At 38.4% G+C, this 16,940-nt stretch overlaps 1 protein-coding gene across 4 annotated transcripts in view; it reads left to right on the top strand.

Annotated features, from left to right (window-relative positions):
- The window catches only part of ZBTB38 (zinc finger and BTB domain containing 38), a 91,825-nt gene that overhangs the window by 23,691 nt on the left and 51,194 nt on the right, over positions 1-16,940 (top strand). For 2 of the 4 annotated variants that reach the window (XM_074191186.1, XM_074191189.1), the window contains exon 2: positions 2,236-2,348. The gene's annotated coding sequence lies outside the window, so the exon portion shown is untranslated. The other 2 variants (XM_074191191.1, XM_074191188.1) reach the window with 2 other exon arrangements.

Genomic DNA, 16,940 nt, shown 5'->3' with positions numbered 1-16,940 from the left:
AAATGTAACCTCAGACACTTAATAATTACCTAGTTGCGTGGCCTTGGGCAAGCCACTTAACCCCATTTGCCTTGCAAAAACCTTAAAAAAAAAAACAGATACAACTGACCCTGTGTATAGTGACTCTTCAGGTTACAGACAGGGAAAGATGAAAGGGGGTTGATGTTCCTACCAAAAAGTCTGTTCTCTGGTTTTGATGCACCTAAGTAATGCTAAGCTCTCATTATTCTTCTCAGTTCAATAAGTGGGAAGCATGGGTCCTCCCTTACTTCATGCATCAGGGCAGCTCAATGACATGGGGCAAAGGTAAGGGGTTTTAATAGTGTAGCAGAAGTTAGATGGAACTATGTGTTCTGGCCCATTGCTAAAGGGCATGCATCTTGTTCACCTCTTAATCCTTGTGGTGGGAGGAGAGCTTTTCTCCTTTTATCTTTAGAAATTAAAAAAAATTTATTCCTTTCATAACCCCCCCCTTATAACCTTCACACTATTCTTATACCCTGCACCCCTCCCCTCAAATCTATGATCCAGTGATACCAGAATCTTTAAGGTTCCTCACAGAGCATATTCTATACATCTCCAAACTCCCAGCACTTTATCTGGCTGGCTGTCCCCCATTCCTCTTCATCTATACTCCCTGGTTTCCTTCAAGTCTGAGCTAAATCCTATAAGAAACTTTTCCTGACCCACCTTCATTCCGGTGCCTTCCTTGTGTTGATCATCTCCAATTTATCCTGTCTAGAGCTTTTTCATATGTACTTGTTTTCACAACTCTGTCTTTAGAGTATGAGCTAGAGAATGGTCTTTTGCCTAAAACAGTTTCTGGCAAATAGTTGATGCTTAATAGATATTTATTGACTGACCTCATTTGATCATCAGAGTTATCCAGCAAAGGAAAAGATGATATTTCTTAGACTGAGCTCTGGAGTAATTATTACCTGATGGGGGGGGGGGGACAGAGAGGGGTAATAGTGGGAAAGAGCTTCAATCAACAGGTCTCAGAGGGGAGATTCTCTCAGCAAGGTTTCTCTTCCCTCTACCCCCATTCACCTCCCCACCATCACTTTCCAACCTCCCTTCCTTACTCCTCCCATTTCACACCCAAGGTGAGATAATTTTTACTGATTAAGGGGCTAGGAAATGCTATTCTTTTACTTAGCCTGTTAGTATAGGGTCCAGAGCTGGATGAGAGCAGACAAAAGTCCAGTTTGGAATACAAGAATGTTCTTCTTTCCCATAAACATACAGTCATTATGAGCTCTTGGCACTGCTTAGAAGCAGAATCCTGACCAATTATAGTCACTGAAAATACTCAGCCATCATTTCACAAGGGAAAAAAGTGATGACGATGAAGGCAATGATCTCGCTTTTGCTGATGCTTGAATGGAGGAGGGAAGGCCTCTGCCCCATGTGTGTATGTGTGTTTGAGGTGTGTTGTTGGCTCCAAAACACCCTTCTACTTCTTAAACACTGAAAATCTTAAAAGCTTTCTGCTATTAGTAGCACTGTATAGCACTGTCATTTGGTAGATATTTAATAAATTTTTGTTGACTGATTGAAAGATTTGCCTACATACATCATTGTTGTTTTTCAGGAGTGTCTGACTCTTCATGACCCTATTTGGGGCAGTTTGCCATTTCCTTCTACAGCTTATTTTACAGATGAGGAAACTGAGGCAAACAGGGTTAAGTGACTTGCCATGGGGTCTTTAGTGTCTGAGTCTTTCTGACTCCAGGCCTGGCACCCCAAGCTACCCCCCTGCATATATCCCTTCCCTATTTAGAAGTGGTCCTTCCCTCTTTGAATTTCTCAAAAGCTACTCTATTTTAACCTTTTCTATGCATGCAATTATTTCTTCTATAATTATTTATAATATAATGGTTCTTGTCATCCCTTTGTGTATATTTTACATTTATCTCTACAGATGCAGTATTTTCTCCACCATCCCCATGATAATGTAAACTTCTTGAAGACAGAGTCCATTTCATTTTTGTACTTGAATCCCTAATATGTAGTCCTGTGTTATGCTCATAACAATTGCTTATTAAATGTTGAATTAAATTGAATCCTACCCTCATACATATGAATTAGAGTATAAACTCTCTGGGGACAGGCTTAGTGTATCTTTCGTTTTTCTATCTTCCCAGTCTAACCTTGTTTGCCTTACATGTAGTAAATACTTAATAAATATGGATTTACAGTAAAATGAATTCATCCATGGCCTTCTTTCTGCAGGTCCAGCTTTCCTGGCAAACTCCATCTGTGATATTTCACCTTCAGATTGCTAATCTCCTCATTCCACTGGATATGCAACAGGGCAGAGTTTCAATACACAGTTAAGACCACTGGTGAGTACTCTAGACAAGTAACGTGATCCCCTGGATGTGTTCATAGACAGAGAATGGCTAGTATTGCCAATTAGGGAAATTTGCAGGGTATTTGGGGAGCCATCTGGATGATGTATAAAGTTACACTATATCAATAGAGATGAAAAAAAAAAACCTGACCTACCCCCCGTATACCAGTCTTCAGGATGCCTCTGTTCGAATTAATTTCCATTGACTCTGTATGACCATGGCCAAATTTCACATGATTGCCACTCCTGAAGTGGAGGGGAGGGACCTTGGGAGCTATCTTTTATAATTGTGATTGCACAAATTTTACAATTTTTCATTCAACAACTGAAGAAATTGAAGTCTAGTGATATTAATTGACTTGTCCAAGGTCACTTGCCCTCATGACTCTATTAAATATCTGGAAGGAACCCTAAAGATTATCCAATTAACCCCTTAGTTCTATAGCTGACAAAACTGAGGCCTAGAAGGATAAATAACCTTCTCAAGGTCACATGAGTAATAAATGGTAGAAACAGGATTTGAATCTGGGTCCTCTTATTCCAAATCAAAGACTCTTTTCAGTTTACCACATTAGCCCCTCCATTCATATGGGGACAGCCTATAGCAATGAAAGAAATTATCTATCCAATTTTCTTTCCCCTTTTAGCTTAATAGGGATCCAGGGATGCAGAGAAGAGAAAATACTCTTTTTTACAAATCCTTGAGGGGAAGAGTGAATTTTAAAGCTGAAGGTCAAGGAACCAGGCTTTACATCTGAGAAATAAGTAATATTTTGAGTTTCTTGGATAAAGATTCTATTTAAATACAATTGGTAGCCCTATAAATACATCCTAAAGGTATTATCAAGCAGAGCAATCTTCTCTAACAAAAACCCATTATGGTTTTTAGGGGGACAAGCCTGGTAAGGACATCATTAGGAATCTAGCCCTTCATCCTTAATCTCAGCAAGCCCCTGCTTCTCCTGCTTGGTCAAAGCAGTAATTGGCTGACCTGAAATATATATAGTATAAAACCTCTCTGATTAAAATGGCCTTCATGGAAGGTACCGGCAACCTGGAGGCTAGAACACTAATGTGATTGGGTTATCTGTTGCTGATTGCTTCAGACATGGTTAATGCACAGATTATGTTCTTTTACTGGAGTCATGCAATTTGGTTCAGGTTCACAGACTTGAAAAACAATTCACTGTTCAGGACCCAAGCAATTAGGCTATGGGCACGTAAGTATTTTAATACAAAAAAGAAAATGGGACTTAGTATACTGAAACTTCCTCAGGCCCTTGGACTATTCCACCTCTAGGAACCTTACCACTATGATGCTAAAAACTGTCCAAGAGGCTTTTTGACTTGAGACTAGCATTGCAGTATAAATAGAAGGGACGTTGTATTTGAAGTCAGAGTAAAGAACTGGGTTCCAATCCTGTGTCTGTCTGTTACTTAATGCATTTATTACCTTGATCAGGTCATTTCTCTCCAAGTCTTAGTTTTTTCCCCTCATCTAGAAATGAGATTTTGCGTTGATCTCCTAAGTCCCTTCCAATTCTGGATCCATTAAAACCTATAGAATGAATGGTGCCTTGAATTTCAGTTCTGGCTCTACTGACTTGTTGTTCAAGCTTTTATTAGTCACTCCCTGTGTTGGGTCTGGGATCAGAAAACCTGTGTTCAAATATTGAACTTACAACCTGTGTGACCTCGGGCAAATCACTTAACACTTCTGGACTTTAATTTTCTTATCTTTAACATGAGGAGTTCAGACTATATGTCTGTCCTCTGGGGTTCCTTCCAATCTCAGATCCAATGATTCTTGGATCTCACTTTTATTCTAAAAAGCTTGTGAAAAAAGGGATTTTTGAGTTGTCACTTTTTTTAAAAGGAGGAAAAATGATAAACCTTATATGCTAAGAAAACTTATGGAAAGAGCTCACAAATATAAAATTCATAAATGAAAATAAACCTTTGCTATTTGTAGTCATTAGAAAGCTTAAGGAAGGTGACCTAGTTTGACCTTGTTTTTTTATTTTGATGTATTTTAATGTAATTGGTTTCCTGTGTAATTCTACATATTTCATTGTTATTCTTTACGAAATATTATTCTGAGAAGGGATCCCTAGATTTCATAAGACTATTCAAGGGATCCATGACTTAAAAAAACTGAAGAATTCTTGGCTTTAAAGAAATAAGCAATTTTTCTTTTTTCAAAAAAACAAAAAAGCATGAAAGGGGCACCTAGGTGGTGTAGTGGATAAAGCACCAGCCCTGGAGCCAGGAGTACCTGGGTTCAAATCTGGTCTCAGACACTTAATAATTGCCTAGCTGTGTGGCCTTGGGCAAGCCACTTAACCCCGTTTGCCTTGCAAAAAAAAAAAAGCATGAATGGATATTTCACAAAAGCCCAACTAAACTTTGCTAGGAATAGTCTGAATTTAACCCAATGAGTAAATGTTTTTGAAAAATGTTCCACATTTGCACAAAGAAAGGTTTGGAATATTGCAGAATAAACCAATGAATGCTTTTTAGACCTTGCTTGAAAAGGGCATGATGATGAATTCCATAGGGAGATGTGGAAGCAGCTTGGCCTAGCAAACTGACTGTACCTCTTGGCATCTGGCATGCTGAGTAGTAAGAGAAGATCTGACTCTGACCACACAGCCAAACTCTGTCTCCTTAAAGTGGAAATAATGGTATTTGCTTACCTCAAGGGAGCCTGGTATGGATTACTGTAGTTGCCACTGTTATTGTACCATTGATGGGGATACAGGGTCTTCTACAGTTAGTCATGTGAATTTAGCCACCATAGCAGTTATTAAAAACAAAAGACTAGACTAGAGAAGTGGCCAAGCATGCATTGCTTATCACTAGATTTTTTTTTTTACCATTATTTTGGTGTCTGAAGTATTTTCCTTTATATCCTACACTCTCAAATAAATGGAGGAATCAAGTGTCTTGAGCATTTTCATTCTGATATTAAATAGTCTTTATTTTCTTTTTCTTTCTCCTTTCCTTTTTCTCTTTTTCTTTCTTTCTCTCTTTCTCTGTCTTTTTCTCATTCTCTCTTTGTCTTTTTCTCATTCTCTCTCTCTCTCTTTCTCTCATTCTTTGTTTCTTTTCTTTCTTTTTTTCCTTTATTGAGAGGGAGGCATGGAGAACAAGGTTCTACCAATGGACATAAAAGCCAGTAGCCAGTGTTTTTTTTGTCAGAGCTTCATTTGTTGTGGAACTAGTTGAATGTGAGAGTTGTGCTCCACTGGGCAAGAAAATCTTCATGTGTTTAAGGTATGCCTGTTTGGTTGACCTAATTCTTAAAAAAAATATAGGCTCAGTGAGTGTTGGTTACTTCCATATATTAAAATCATTAAAGCTTTAGGGAAAGAGCAAGGATAGAAGACGGAGAGAAAGGAAGAAGGAAGGAAAAAAAGGAAGGAAGAAATCAAGTTGTGAAATCTGGAACCTGAGTGTTTCATGTGTTTCTTTTCTTTGACAGATTTTTCCAGTGAACTTGACTGTTTAGATTACATGATTGTTGTGATCTAGTCCTTAGAGAAGTCAGAGGCTATTAAAGAAAAGTCATTCTCAACTCAAGGAATTGCCCATTTAGGATAAACAAAGTCTCCTTTGGGGTGGGGTGGGGTGGGGGAGTTGGGAAGGGAGGAGGAGAAAGCAGACAAAAACAAAATAAATAGCACATATTCAAAATCAGCTTCATAGCATTTTTTTTAATGCCCTGGCTTTTTTCCAGGTTCTAAGGGTGGGGGAGGGTATTGTTTCTTTGTGGCTTAGCAAAGAGGAGGAAGAGGAGTCTGTTCTATTTCCTTAAAAATAAGAGACTCCTTTCTTTTTACAACATAGTAAATTAAGCGCTTTCAGTTCTTTATCTGACCATGCATAGTCTTAAGGGAGCATCTCCAGTAAGCTGGGCTGCTTCACTCTCCTTGGGGACTTGATGACAGTGGAGATGTAGAAAACTACTGTTTGCTTATTAGGTATGTCTTAAAAACCCTGAATTTCTCGCTGGTAATTTTTAAGCATTATTTTATTTTTTTTTTGTCGTTTGAGCTTAGAGGGGTGTGTGTGTGTGTGTGTGTGTGTGTGTGTGTGTGTGTGTATGTGTTTCTTGAGGGGAAGGGATAAATAGTAGGATGTGAAAAGATCTTTGACATTTTTATTTTATTTGCAAAATTTGATTTCCCACTTTTTTGCAATCTTTATAGACTATAGTCCTAGTTTATTCTGCCCAGTTAACCAGATCCCATTAATCTTGAAAACCAGGGGGGTGTGGTGAAGTGCGGTGGGGAGAGAGATGTCGAGAAAGATGGTGGTATGAAATTGGGTATTTGGACAGATGAGACATAATGTTCCAAAAACATGTCAGCCCTAAAACTCTAGCACCTTGGTGCCGGCATTGACTTCCATGATGTCACTGTCTAATCTTAGCTAAGAAAAGCCTCCGAGAAAAACAAAGAAAGATTGCATCCCAGCATAACATGGTTTCTTCACATACAGTATGTACCCTAGCCTTCTGGAATTCGCAGTTGTGAGTTGGGGCTTTCAATTTAATCTTTTTTTTTTCTGGGTTGGTGGGGGAGGAAAGAAAAATAATCATTGTTGCCTTTCCTTGCTCTGACAGTCTATGGCGTGCTGTAAGTCTGTGTGTTATATGTAGGTCAATATCCTTTAGGTTCGCCTTTTATAAAAGCTTACCGTAAATTGAAGAGAACCCAGCTCAAAATACATATTCCTTTACTTGTTTTATTGTGCTTCTAAATGAAGCCAATCCATTCATATTTCAACAAAATTCCATCCAAGAGAGTACCTGCCACCTCTGCATATTTAGCTGATATATTTAGCAGATATATTTACCCTGCTTGTAGTTAGCAGCCTATCACTCAGACAGAGACAGCTGATCATGCACCGAGACCCCATCCTTCCACAGTCCTATCGGTACCATTAAGGATTCTGCAAAATGATGTCGAGATGCTCCACCATCCTTTAAAATGAATATTTATCTAATGCCTATGCTAGCTTTAACATTATTTAAAAACAAACAAAAAAAAAAACAAGGTTTAACATTCACAATCTAGGAAATACAGCCAGGACCAAATACATACTGTCTGAATTCTTTCTTCAAGAAGAGGATATTACAGTGGGCTTGCCAGTCTTTCTTCATTAGCAAAAGGATTGTTTTAGTCTCAGAAGCAGGAGGATCCAGCAGCTTGGAAAAGGGTTTGAAATGCCTACCACTGTGTGGTTGCAGAATTTGGAGTTTACCAAGCAGGGTTTAGTGATTGGACTCATCTTGCATCACCAGTTGATGACATTTTTCTTTGTTCCCTCCTACCCAGTTGAACCAAGACTCTGTAGCTGATATACAATGTCACTTACATTAATCAGATACTGCATTTAAGGTGAGCCGTCTCTTGCCTCCTCCTTTCCTGGAGCTATTCTGCAGTATGTATCTTCCTTCTGACAGCCGAAAAGGGCAGGCAGGATTAACATTGCTTGTGCTGTGTGTGCATGCTGTGTATAGAATTCATTATACGTTGCCTAGTATTTCCAATGTGAGTATGTAAATGCTCTGTGTGTCATATCATCTGGTAGGAAAGTCTTGTTTTTGCTTCTGCAAGGGCTGAGATATTGAAGCATCACCTTTCAGTTCTGTTTTCATTTGCTCCTGGCTGTTTGCTTGTCATCACATTCAAAATAGAGTTTTGTTCCCCCCCCCCCTTTTAAAGCAAAATCCCCCCAAAAACAAAAACAAAAAAAAAACCCAACAACCAAAAAACTGCTTCCAGATGGTGTCACCCTTTTCTTCCTGCATTTGCTGTCATTTAAATAATGAATGTTGTATTGTTAATTAATGTGAATATCAAATTAGAGCATTTGAAACTTACATCTTTATTATGCAGGTAGGAAGCACGTCAAATCTATTTTTAACTCTTGTGCAGTACACGTCGCTGTGTGTCGATGGGGCTCTGGTTCTCAAATTTAGATTTTCAGCCCTGGTAGCCATAGGTTGATTTTCAGCAAATGTGACAAGTGGCCTTTGCAGTGGTCAGCTCCAGGCTTTCCAACTCTCAGAGGAGCAAGGAAAAAAAAAATCCACCAAACCCACCTCCTTGGTTGCAGCTTCGGAGAAATCTTGGATGAAGACATCCCCCCACCCATCCTGTTTCCCTATTGATAAATTCAGTTCTCGTGATCACAGTACCATTCAAGCTGTTCTCCGTATGATTTTTTGACAACTGCCTCTAAAAATTGGGAGCAAGAAGACGAGGAGTTCAGTTTGGTCTCCATCGCTTCACATAAAGATGGCAGAGTGTGCTGCCATACTGGCACGGCATTGAGGGAAGTTGAAATTGCAGGTAGGTTGAAATTTGCATGTTTTGTAGATTTTTCAAGCCAATGCAGCAAGCAGAGGAATGGGTTAGAATATGGCTTTCAGGACAAAAAGTGAACTAGAACAATTGTGGCTTTTTTTTCCCCCCTAGCAACTTAAATTGGACAGCCTTTCCTTTTGACATAGTTGTTATTTTTTTTAAACTTGTAAACAGATTCTACTGGAAAAGTAGAAAGATTGCATCCTAGAAAATAATCGCGTAGGAAAGGTGTGGCGCTATTTAGGTAACAAAGGAATTTTTGAAAAGGCTTTTGATTCAATCCCATTTTAAACCGAATCTGAAAATTATTGGGTTTCTGGTGAAAATGTCAAAATACGCAAACATGTTAAATAAGGGAAATGAAAAATATTTAAGTTTTTCAAAACGGACTTTAAACGTACTACGGAAAAGAGGAGAATAAAGGTAGTTTTGTTAAATGTGCAGAAATAAGTATTATGTAGGGTTTTTTTCTTTAATTTTTTTAGACTGTGGAGGGTAGATTTTTCAATGGAGGAAAGATATAGATGGCCCTGTCAGCTGAATTCAAGTCTCAATGACCCACTGGAATGGATTATTTCAACAAAAGTACCTAAGGACTAGAGAATAAATAGCTCTAGTTACGTAAAACCTAAATTCTAATCTCTTCTCAGTGAATGATTACAGGCTCTTTCTTTCCTTTGAGCACAACTTCTCAAATATATTTTAGTTCCAAATTAATATTGGGCCAGAACCTGTTTCCTTGGCAACCAAACCCTGTTTAAAAATGCAATAATAAATATGCAAAAAGAAGCCCATTAAATTTTTTTGATGCAAATATGAAATAGAAATTTTACAGTTCTTTTCGTTCCTTTTCCAAAAGAAGGATGATCCTAGTTTTGAGATTTCCAGGCGGTTTCTTGACCCTAAAAACCCATGCCCTTTGCCTCAGAAGCTGCATGTTGCCAAGAGCTTGAATGCTGAAGGGTTTTTTCCCATCTCTGTACTCATTGCTGTCAAAAGTGGGGTTTTCTTTATAACCTGCTTGGAGCTACTGGCCAACGTTTGTGTACAAAGGTGTAGTTTCATTATCACTGGTGCAGCCAGCACCTCTAATGTGAAAGGCATATCAGAAATCCTGAGAATCAGAATATGCATCTAGCTGGAGTTCCTTCCCCCTATGATCACTTTATTGAGCACAAAGGGAATAAGAATCCAAATCAAAGCCCGAAATGGACACAGAACATATTTTTGGTTGGGATGCTTGGGAAGGAAAGGTGAACATGAACTTAAACCTCCTTAAGATGTGGAGGGAGATCATAGAGATTCATTACTGTCTTAGTCAAGAATGGCTTTATTCACATAGCTCGATTAACATGTCTGTAAAATCAGACCTGTGTGGGCTAAATGTCCTTTTGGAAATGGGTTTCAATATTTTGTGAGGAATCTTTCAGGCTGATGGCAATTAGAACATGATTCATTTCCCCATGGCTCCGTTCTCTGAGCTTGAGCTTGAAATCTCTTTCCTGCAAAGCTTTAAAAAAAAAATCTGTATTGCTCGGTAGCCATTTTCTTTTCTTAGCCTTGACTTTAAAATGACTAAGTACATTTTGTTCATTGCCGACTCAAGCTGAGGACCACAAACTGAAAGGAACTAGCAGCAGCACAATTGCAGCGACTGCCCATTTTTTTTTTTTTTTTTAGCACGAGTCACAGGACCAATTTCCTTAGTATATAATGCATTGTAGCTTACTCTGGAACAAATAATGAGCCTTGCATTTGTAATTAAAACATCATTGCTATTCAACAAGATTACAACTACCATGTCTGCTATTTTGATAGGCTAGCACTAATTAACCCTTTTGAACCTGTTTGAATCTTAATTAAAGGATTAGATTAATGCAATAAAAATTATTTCACCATTAAAAGAAAAGCTGATCAATTCCACAGTAGATTTCCTAGGTTTCATTAAAGAAGTTGAGCTTTTTTATTTTTAACTTTAAATTGGTAGGCATTACTATGTCATAGGTTTGCCTTCTTCGAGATGTTTCTAGCCTGATTTCAAAGTCATTGTCTATTGGGTTTCTGCCCAGAATGACGTTTAAGAAAATTAAGAGGTAGAAAGCCATATGTGTGTGATGGGGAATAAACAGTACCATGACAATTCACATAAAACAAATACCAGATAGAAAAAATGTAATCGAATAATCTAGAAGGACTCTTCTTGATTTCTTTGTTGTGTTTTGGCCTTTGTGCTTGCCCCTTCTGTTTTAGATGACCACTGAGAACAAAGCCTAGAGCTTTTCCTTAACCTCTCTTTTCATAGTAATTACAGACTTTTCAGGGTGCCATAAATGCTTCCTGTCAATTGTAATAGGTGACATTTATCCCCAAGATGACGATGATTTCTCTTAGAAACTAAGCTTTCATTATTTAGGAAGTCAGACCTCATCTCTCTGCCTTCCTACCCCACCCCTTTTATGGCTAGGATGTTTTGAAGGTCAGGACAGAATAGGTACACAATTGGGAGATTATGCTAAAAATAATAGTTCATTCAAGATGAATGAATTACTGACTTTTCTATGAGGATAATATAGAACATTTTTCCTTTTTTGGATGAAGGAAAAAATCTATCTTTCCAAGTTTTATGCTTTGCTGAAAATTTGAAGCATCTGTTAACAGGGGGATATCAATGTGAATCTTGTCTGTCTGCCAAGACCATTTTAGGACCACTCCTATTTATTAGTTTTGCTGGTAGATAGTACAGTGGTATCATTGCTTGGCTTGGAGAAAAGGAGCTAGAAGAAAAAGTCTAATACCTTTCTCTTAGACTGACTCCACTCCTGGTTTGGTCTCCTTCCTCACTTCTGTTTATTATGACTTCCTTCAGAACTTAACTCAGGTGCCACTTCTTTCAGGAGATCTTCCCTGATTTGTTAATGTTCTTCTCCCACCTGAAATTACTTTGTATATATTTTTATTCATTTTTTTTAACTGAATACTTTTCTGTGATACATGTAGGTTTCCTTCCAGTAGACTGTTACACTTGGTGAGAGCAAGGACTATTATATCCTTAGCATCCACAACTGTCATTATTAGATATAAAATAAGTATTTTGGGGGTTGAGTTTAGCATTAAACCACATTAGCATGGAGCCTACACATTTGTGGACGTGTCAGATTCGTGCTTTCCATTTCCCCTGGGAGAAAGTATTTTTAACAACAGACTTTGAATGTTAAAATATATGTAAAAGTGTTCTGTTTTGATAGATGCTCAAACAGGAAAGCTTTTTTTGGTTGTTTGTTTACTCTTCCGTATTTCAAATCTAGGCCTTGGGGGGAGGTAGGAGAGAAGAAGGGAAGGTAGACCTGGGCTTCAGAAGCTAATTTTCTAATTTTCTAAAGTGACTTCAGTGCAGTCAGTGGGTTCCATTTCCCCCTGAAATCACTGTTACCAGCCTAAGCACAGGTTCCATGGACCTGAGGACACTGCAGCCCTCATTCGGAATGTGAGTTTAACATTCTAGCACAGAATCCTAGTTCTCTTTAAGAAGCCCTTCTCTTCTTGAGAATCCAGAGAAGCAGGGTCTTTTTGTGTGTGTATGATGGGGATCCACAGGAAATTTCTGGGGGGGGGGGGTGTTGCTTTAGAGTATTTTGCAGGGGAATTCTGGAATTTAAACCTAGATTTAGAACTGAAAAGGAGATGAGACCTCCTCCAGTTCAGATCAGGAAACTGCTCTTGCCGTGGACCACTCAGGTTGTGAAATAGCTTGGGTGTGGCATAGTGGAAGGAGGGCTGGACTTAGGATCACAAGCTTTCTCCTGCTCATTTGCTATAATTTCTATGGGCCCCAGTTTCCTTATCTGTAAAATGAGGGACTTGTACAAGGAAGTCTTTAAGCACTCTTCTTGTTCTGTTTTTTTTTTTATATTTAAATTTTAAAAAATGTTACTTTTCTGGTTCATGAAAAGGGAAGATACTCCTGAAGTGTTGATTTTTTGCCTTGCTTTGTATTCCTTGTGTCTTTCAAAGATGTTCAATAAATAACTGTTGACTGGCTAACTAGATCTTGTTAAATGAAGCCATGTTCCAGGTTTTATTGAAACCTTGGTGGTTTTGTTAGTTATTGAGGTTTCTGAATATATTACTAATTCTTCCTAGTCTGGCTAACAGCAGTATCCTTCTTGTTAAAGCTTTTATGTTCTCTCTTAATAATTGGGTCGTTTTAGAGTCATCTAGGTGGAGGACCTGGGTTCAAATATGGCCTCAGATGGTCCAAAATGGTTTTCCATACTTAGCCAAGACTTCGCTGAACATTTAGGGAACATTTGACACTTACTGGCTGTCACTTAACCCGATTGCTTTGCCAAAAAATTAAATAAATAAATAACAATCCAGTCCTTTTATAGACATTGCAGCCATTTGTACAGAATGTCTTTTCTGATGATGATTGGGAGGCCCAGGGGAATTAGTTTCCTTGGGTAATTTACACATATGGTATCTGATTTGAGAAATGTTAATTTTTAGCATCATCCAAAGTTAAATTCTCAAAGGTAGAATTTATCAAGTCCTTTATTTCTTAATAAAAATTTTTCATTGCTATCTCTTTGTTTTTATATCACTTTCATTTCCAAATATATATTTTACCTCTCCCCTTAATTCATCAAGATGTCTCTAATGAAAAAAATTGTTTTAAAGGAAACAAGTAATCAGATAAGCAAATCTACTCAGCTTATCAACTCTTACTGTCTATGCAAAGCTCCATACCCATAGTCCCCCACCTGTCAAACATAAAGAAGGTACATTTTTTTCTTTCATTTCCTCTTCAGGGACAAACTTGCTCATTATAATTGCATAGCATTCAGTTTTATTTTTCATTTCATACCTAGATTTATCCTTTTTTCTCATTTGTCAGAGGCAATCTGATTGTGTCTTCCTTTAAAGTATAGTGAGAGAATAGAAATTCCTTGAGAATAAGAACTGTTTCATTTTTATCTTTTTACTTATAGCACATGTTTGGATCATAGAAAGGAAATACTTACTGGTTGATTTTCATTTTGAATAGTTCAAAATAGTTCTCTAAACTTAGCCAAGACTTAGCTGAAAATTTTAGAGGAAGCATGCCTGATCTATAAAAAAGGCATGCTTCTGCTTATGGGCATTATCCTTGTTTACATAATAGTTCACAATTGTTTGATGTTTTATCACTTAAAAAGCATTTCTTTACAAAGCAATGTTGTGAAGTTGAGAGGGAAAATATCATTGTCCCCATTTTATATCCCCAATATATATTGTTCCTAATATATATTGGATTTAACTACCATATTTAGCTAAAAGGAAAGAAGAATCACCACATCATAGACCCACATCCTTTGTCTTCAAATGAAAAACTTTCTATTCTAACCAACATGTGCCCAATTTATAGGTCTTCTATTTTAGAATTTTTAGCTAGTTCATTGGCCTCTTTGTTATATTGAAAACTGCTCTTGGGTGGTTGCTGGTGGTGGTGTTGGGGGCTGTTTTGTGTGTGTGTGTGTGTGTGTGTGTGTGTGTGTGTGCGCGCGCACGCACTTCTAAAATCACTTCTTTGGACTCTGCCTCTTCCTGTACTTCCTGAGATGGTATGGCTCCAAATGAACCAATAATCCCCAATGCCATTGCTGCACACTATGCCAATTGGCCTTGCATGCCAATGACTTCTATAAAATTGCTGCCATTCTTGAGCAGACATGAGGTTGAGAAGAGCAGGGTAAGAATTCATGATGCATGCAAAGTGGTTTTGCTTTTGAAATGTCAGAATGCTGACTATGGGTTGTCTCCCTTCCCTGCTGGCTGTCCCCAGAAAGTTCTCTGGGCATCAATTAAATCAAAGCTTGTTCCCAGGAACGTGTGCTTGTTGGATTACCTTTGTATATCATTGCCTTAGCATAAGTGCCTCTCTGACTAGATGAATTTGCTCTTTTGATCTGTAATTCATACATCTTTTCCCTTTGTGATCTGTTTCTTTTTATGTGTTTTCTTGTTGTAAGAAACTTTGACACCCCAAATATCAGCTGACATTGGGGACCTATAGAGAGCTCCTATTAAGGCCCTGGATTCACTCTCTCCTGGCTACAATTCAAATATGGAAAACCTCAGGTGTTTCATGATTATCTAAAATAATAAAACAAAAATAGCTTCCCACAGACTGGGGTTTATAAAGGAATGGGGTGGGACTAAGGTGGTCTCTCTGAAACTCCTTCTTGTCTAATATGCTAGTATTCTTAGTATTTCTTAACCCACCCCAAACTCATACCAAATCTAACCTTCTCTATTTGAGGTCTAACAATCATGTTTACCTTTGTCAACTCAAGAGGATATTATTTGTGATGTTATGTTACCACTGCTAGAAGGCCTTCCATGCTTACTGAGAGAGAGAGAGAGAAATAAAACAAAAACTACCATCTTAGAATATGGTGAAATCCCAGAAGGGCAGTGACTTTTTCCTCCCCTTTTCTCTTTTTCTTTTGAGGGGTGGGGACAGTGTTGGTTGGGAGGTATGAGGAGGTATGTTTGTGTATCATGGGGTAGGGGGAGCCTTTATTAGGTCAAAAGGAAGAGTTTTGTTGTGGACTGAAAGATTCTGCCAAAGTGAGACTATCAGGGAAGGAATTTGAAAGAGGAAAGGGTGATCGTTTGGCAGGGGAAAAAAGGGGGGTGATTGCTATTAGGGCAAGAGGGCAGGGCCGTGTTGGGGAAAAGGCAGAGGCTGAACAATGCCAAAAGACAGGGGACAGGCCTGGACAGAACAAAAGGAGATGGAGAATAGGCAGCTAGGGAAGGGGGGGTAGGGGATTGTGGAGGAGGATGAGTCTTAACTTGACTCTGCAGGCTCAAGGGAGCCTTCCATAAACACAGACTGTGAGCCTGCTGGGTAGGGATGGTGTAAAACTATGTTCTTGACAGCTGCTGCCACTGTGTTGGCCTGGCTGATTCATTGTCACGTGGGGGTTATTAGCAGGGGCAGACTTATTGATTGCAATACAGCCTTCAGCTTACCTCTCCCCTCATCCTAGCCATGGTGTCCATAAGGAATCCCAGGAGGAATTTTCTACATACTAGGATCCCATTTTTTGTGACATGGTCCCCTTGAGTGATCCTGTAAATCCTGTAGACAACATTACACATAGAGTAGGAGGGGCAGCTAGATGGAGCAGTGGATAGAGCACTGGCCCTGGAGTCAGGAGTACCTGAGTTCAAATTCGGCCTCAGACACTTAATAATTATCTGGCTGTGTGGCCCTGGGCAAGCCACTTTAACCCCATTTGCCTTGCAAAAAACAAAACAAAACCTAAACCCCCCCCAAAAAAAACACTTAGAGTAAAATATGTAGTATTACCAAAAAACAATAATATTGAAATGCCATTATCAAAAAAAATTTTCAATACACTGATGGACCTGCGGTTCAGAACCTCTAGCTGAGACAATTATTGATGAAGGGATAGTTTACAGATTACCTTTTTATCTTTTGGGGATATTAAAATCTTTCCTCAGTAGAGAGATAATTCAATTTCAAAAATTAATGAAATTCATTTAATGTTTATCATATGGCTACTATATGCTTGATGCTGGAGCTAGGAAAACAGGCCCTTCCCTCAAGGGGCTTACATTCCATATACCTACACTGATAGATTTTGGTTTGCTCTTCTTGATTTCAGCCATTTGAATAGGAGAGAGTATTAATAAATAGGAGGCAAAGAACCCTGAAAATAAACATTTTAATTAGCAAAAGCTACTTATGTGTTCCTGATGGGAGCTGTTCCTGGAAATTCAGAAATCCTCTCCCCAGGTGCATGCTATCCACTCCAAGATAAGAATAGGGTTGACTTTTGGAGAAAAGAGAAGAAATAAAGCCAATGACTAAAGAGCTTCAAGGGATGCAGGTAGTTCTGGCATGGACTGATAATTCTGAAGTGATGGAATTAAAGGAAGTCATTGGAAGGATTAAGCAGTATTTTAGTAATGGACTTTTAGAGAAGGAAGAACATAAAAGCAGCAAAAGTCTAAAGACAGAAACTGAGAGACAGTGGCATAATCAATGCCACAGAAGGATAAAGAGTCAGGAAAGGGGATAGGAGGAAATTGCTGACAGTGAAATCTATTGAAAGATGACCATGACCAGGCTCTATTTGTCTCACTTTGAAAAAGAAAACAAAAAAAGAACAGAATGATTTACAATTGAAGGAAGG

The sequence above is a fragment of the Macrotis lagotis genome, chromosome 6, assembly GCF_037893015.1.
Source record: "Macrotis lagotis isolate mMagLag1 chromosome 6, bilby.v1.9.chrom.fasta, whole genome shotgun sequence".
In the NCBI taxonomy this organism is placed as follows: domain Eukaryota; kingdom Metazoa; phylum Chordata; class Mammalia; order Peramelemorphia; family Peramelidae; genus Macrotis; species Macrotis lagotis.
The sequence above is the reverse complement of the archived record's forward strand: the minus strand, read 5'-3'. Positions and strand labels throughout refer to the sequence as shown.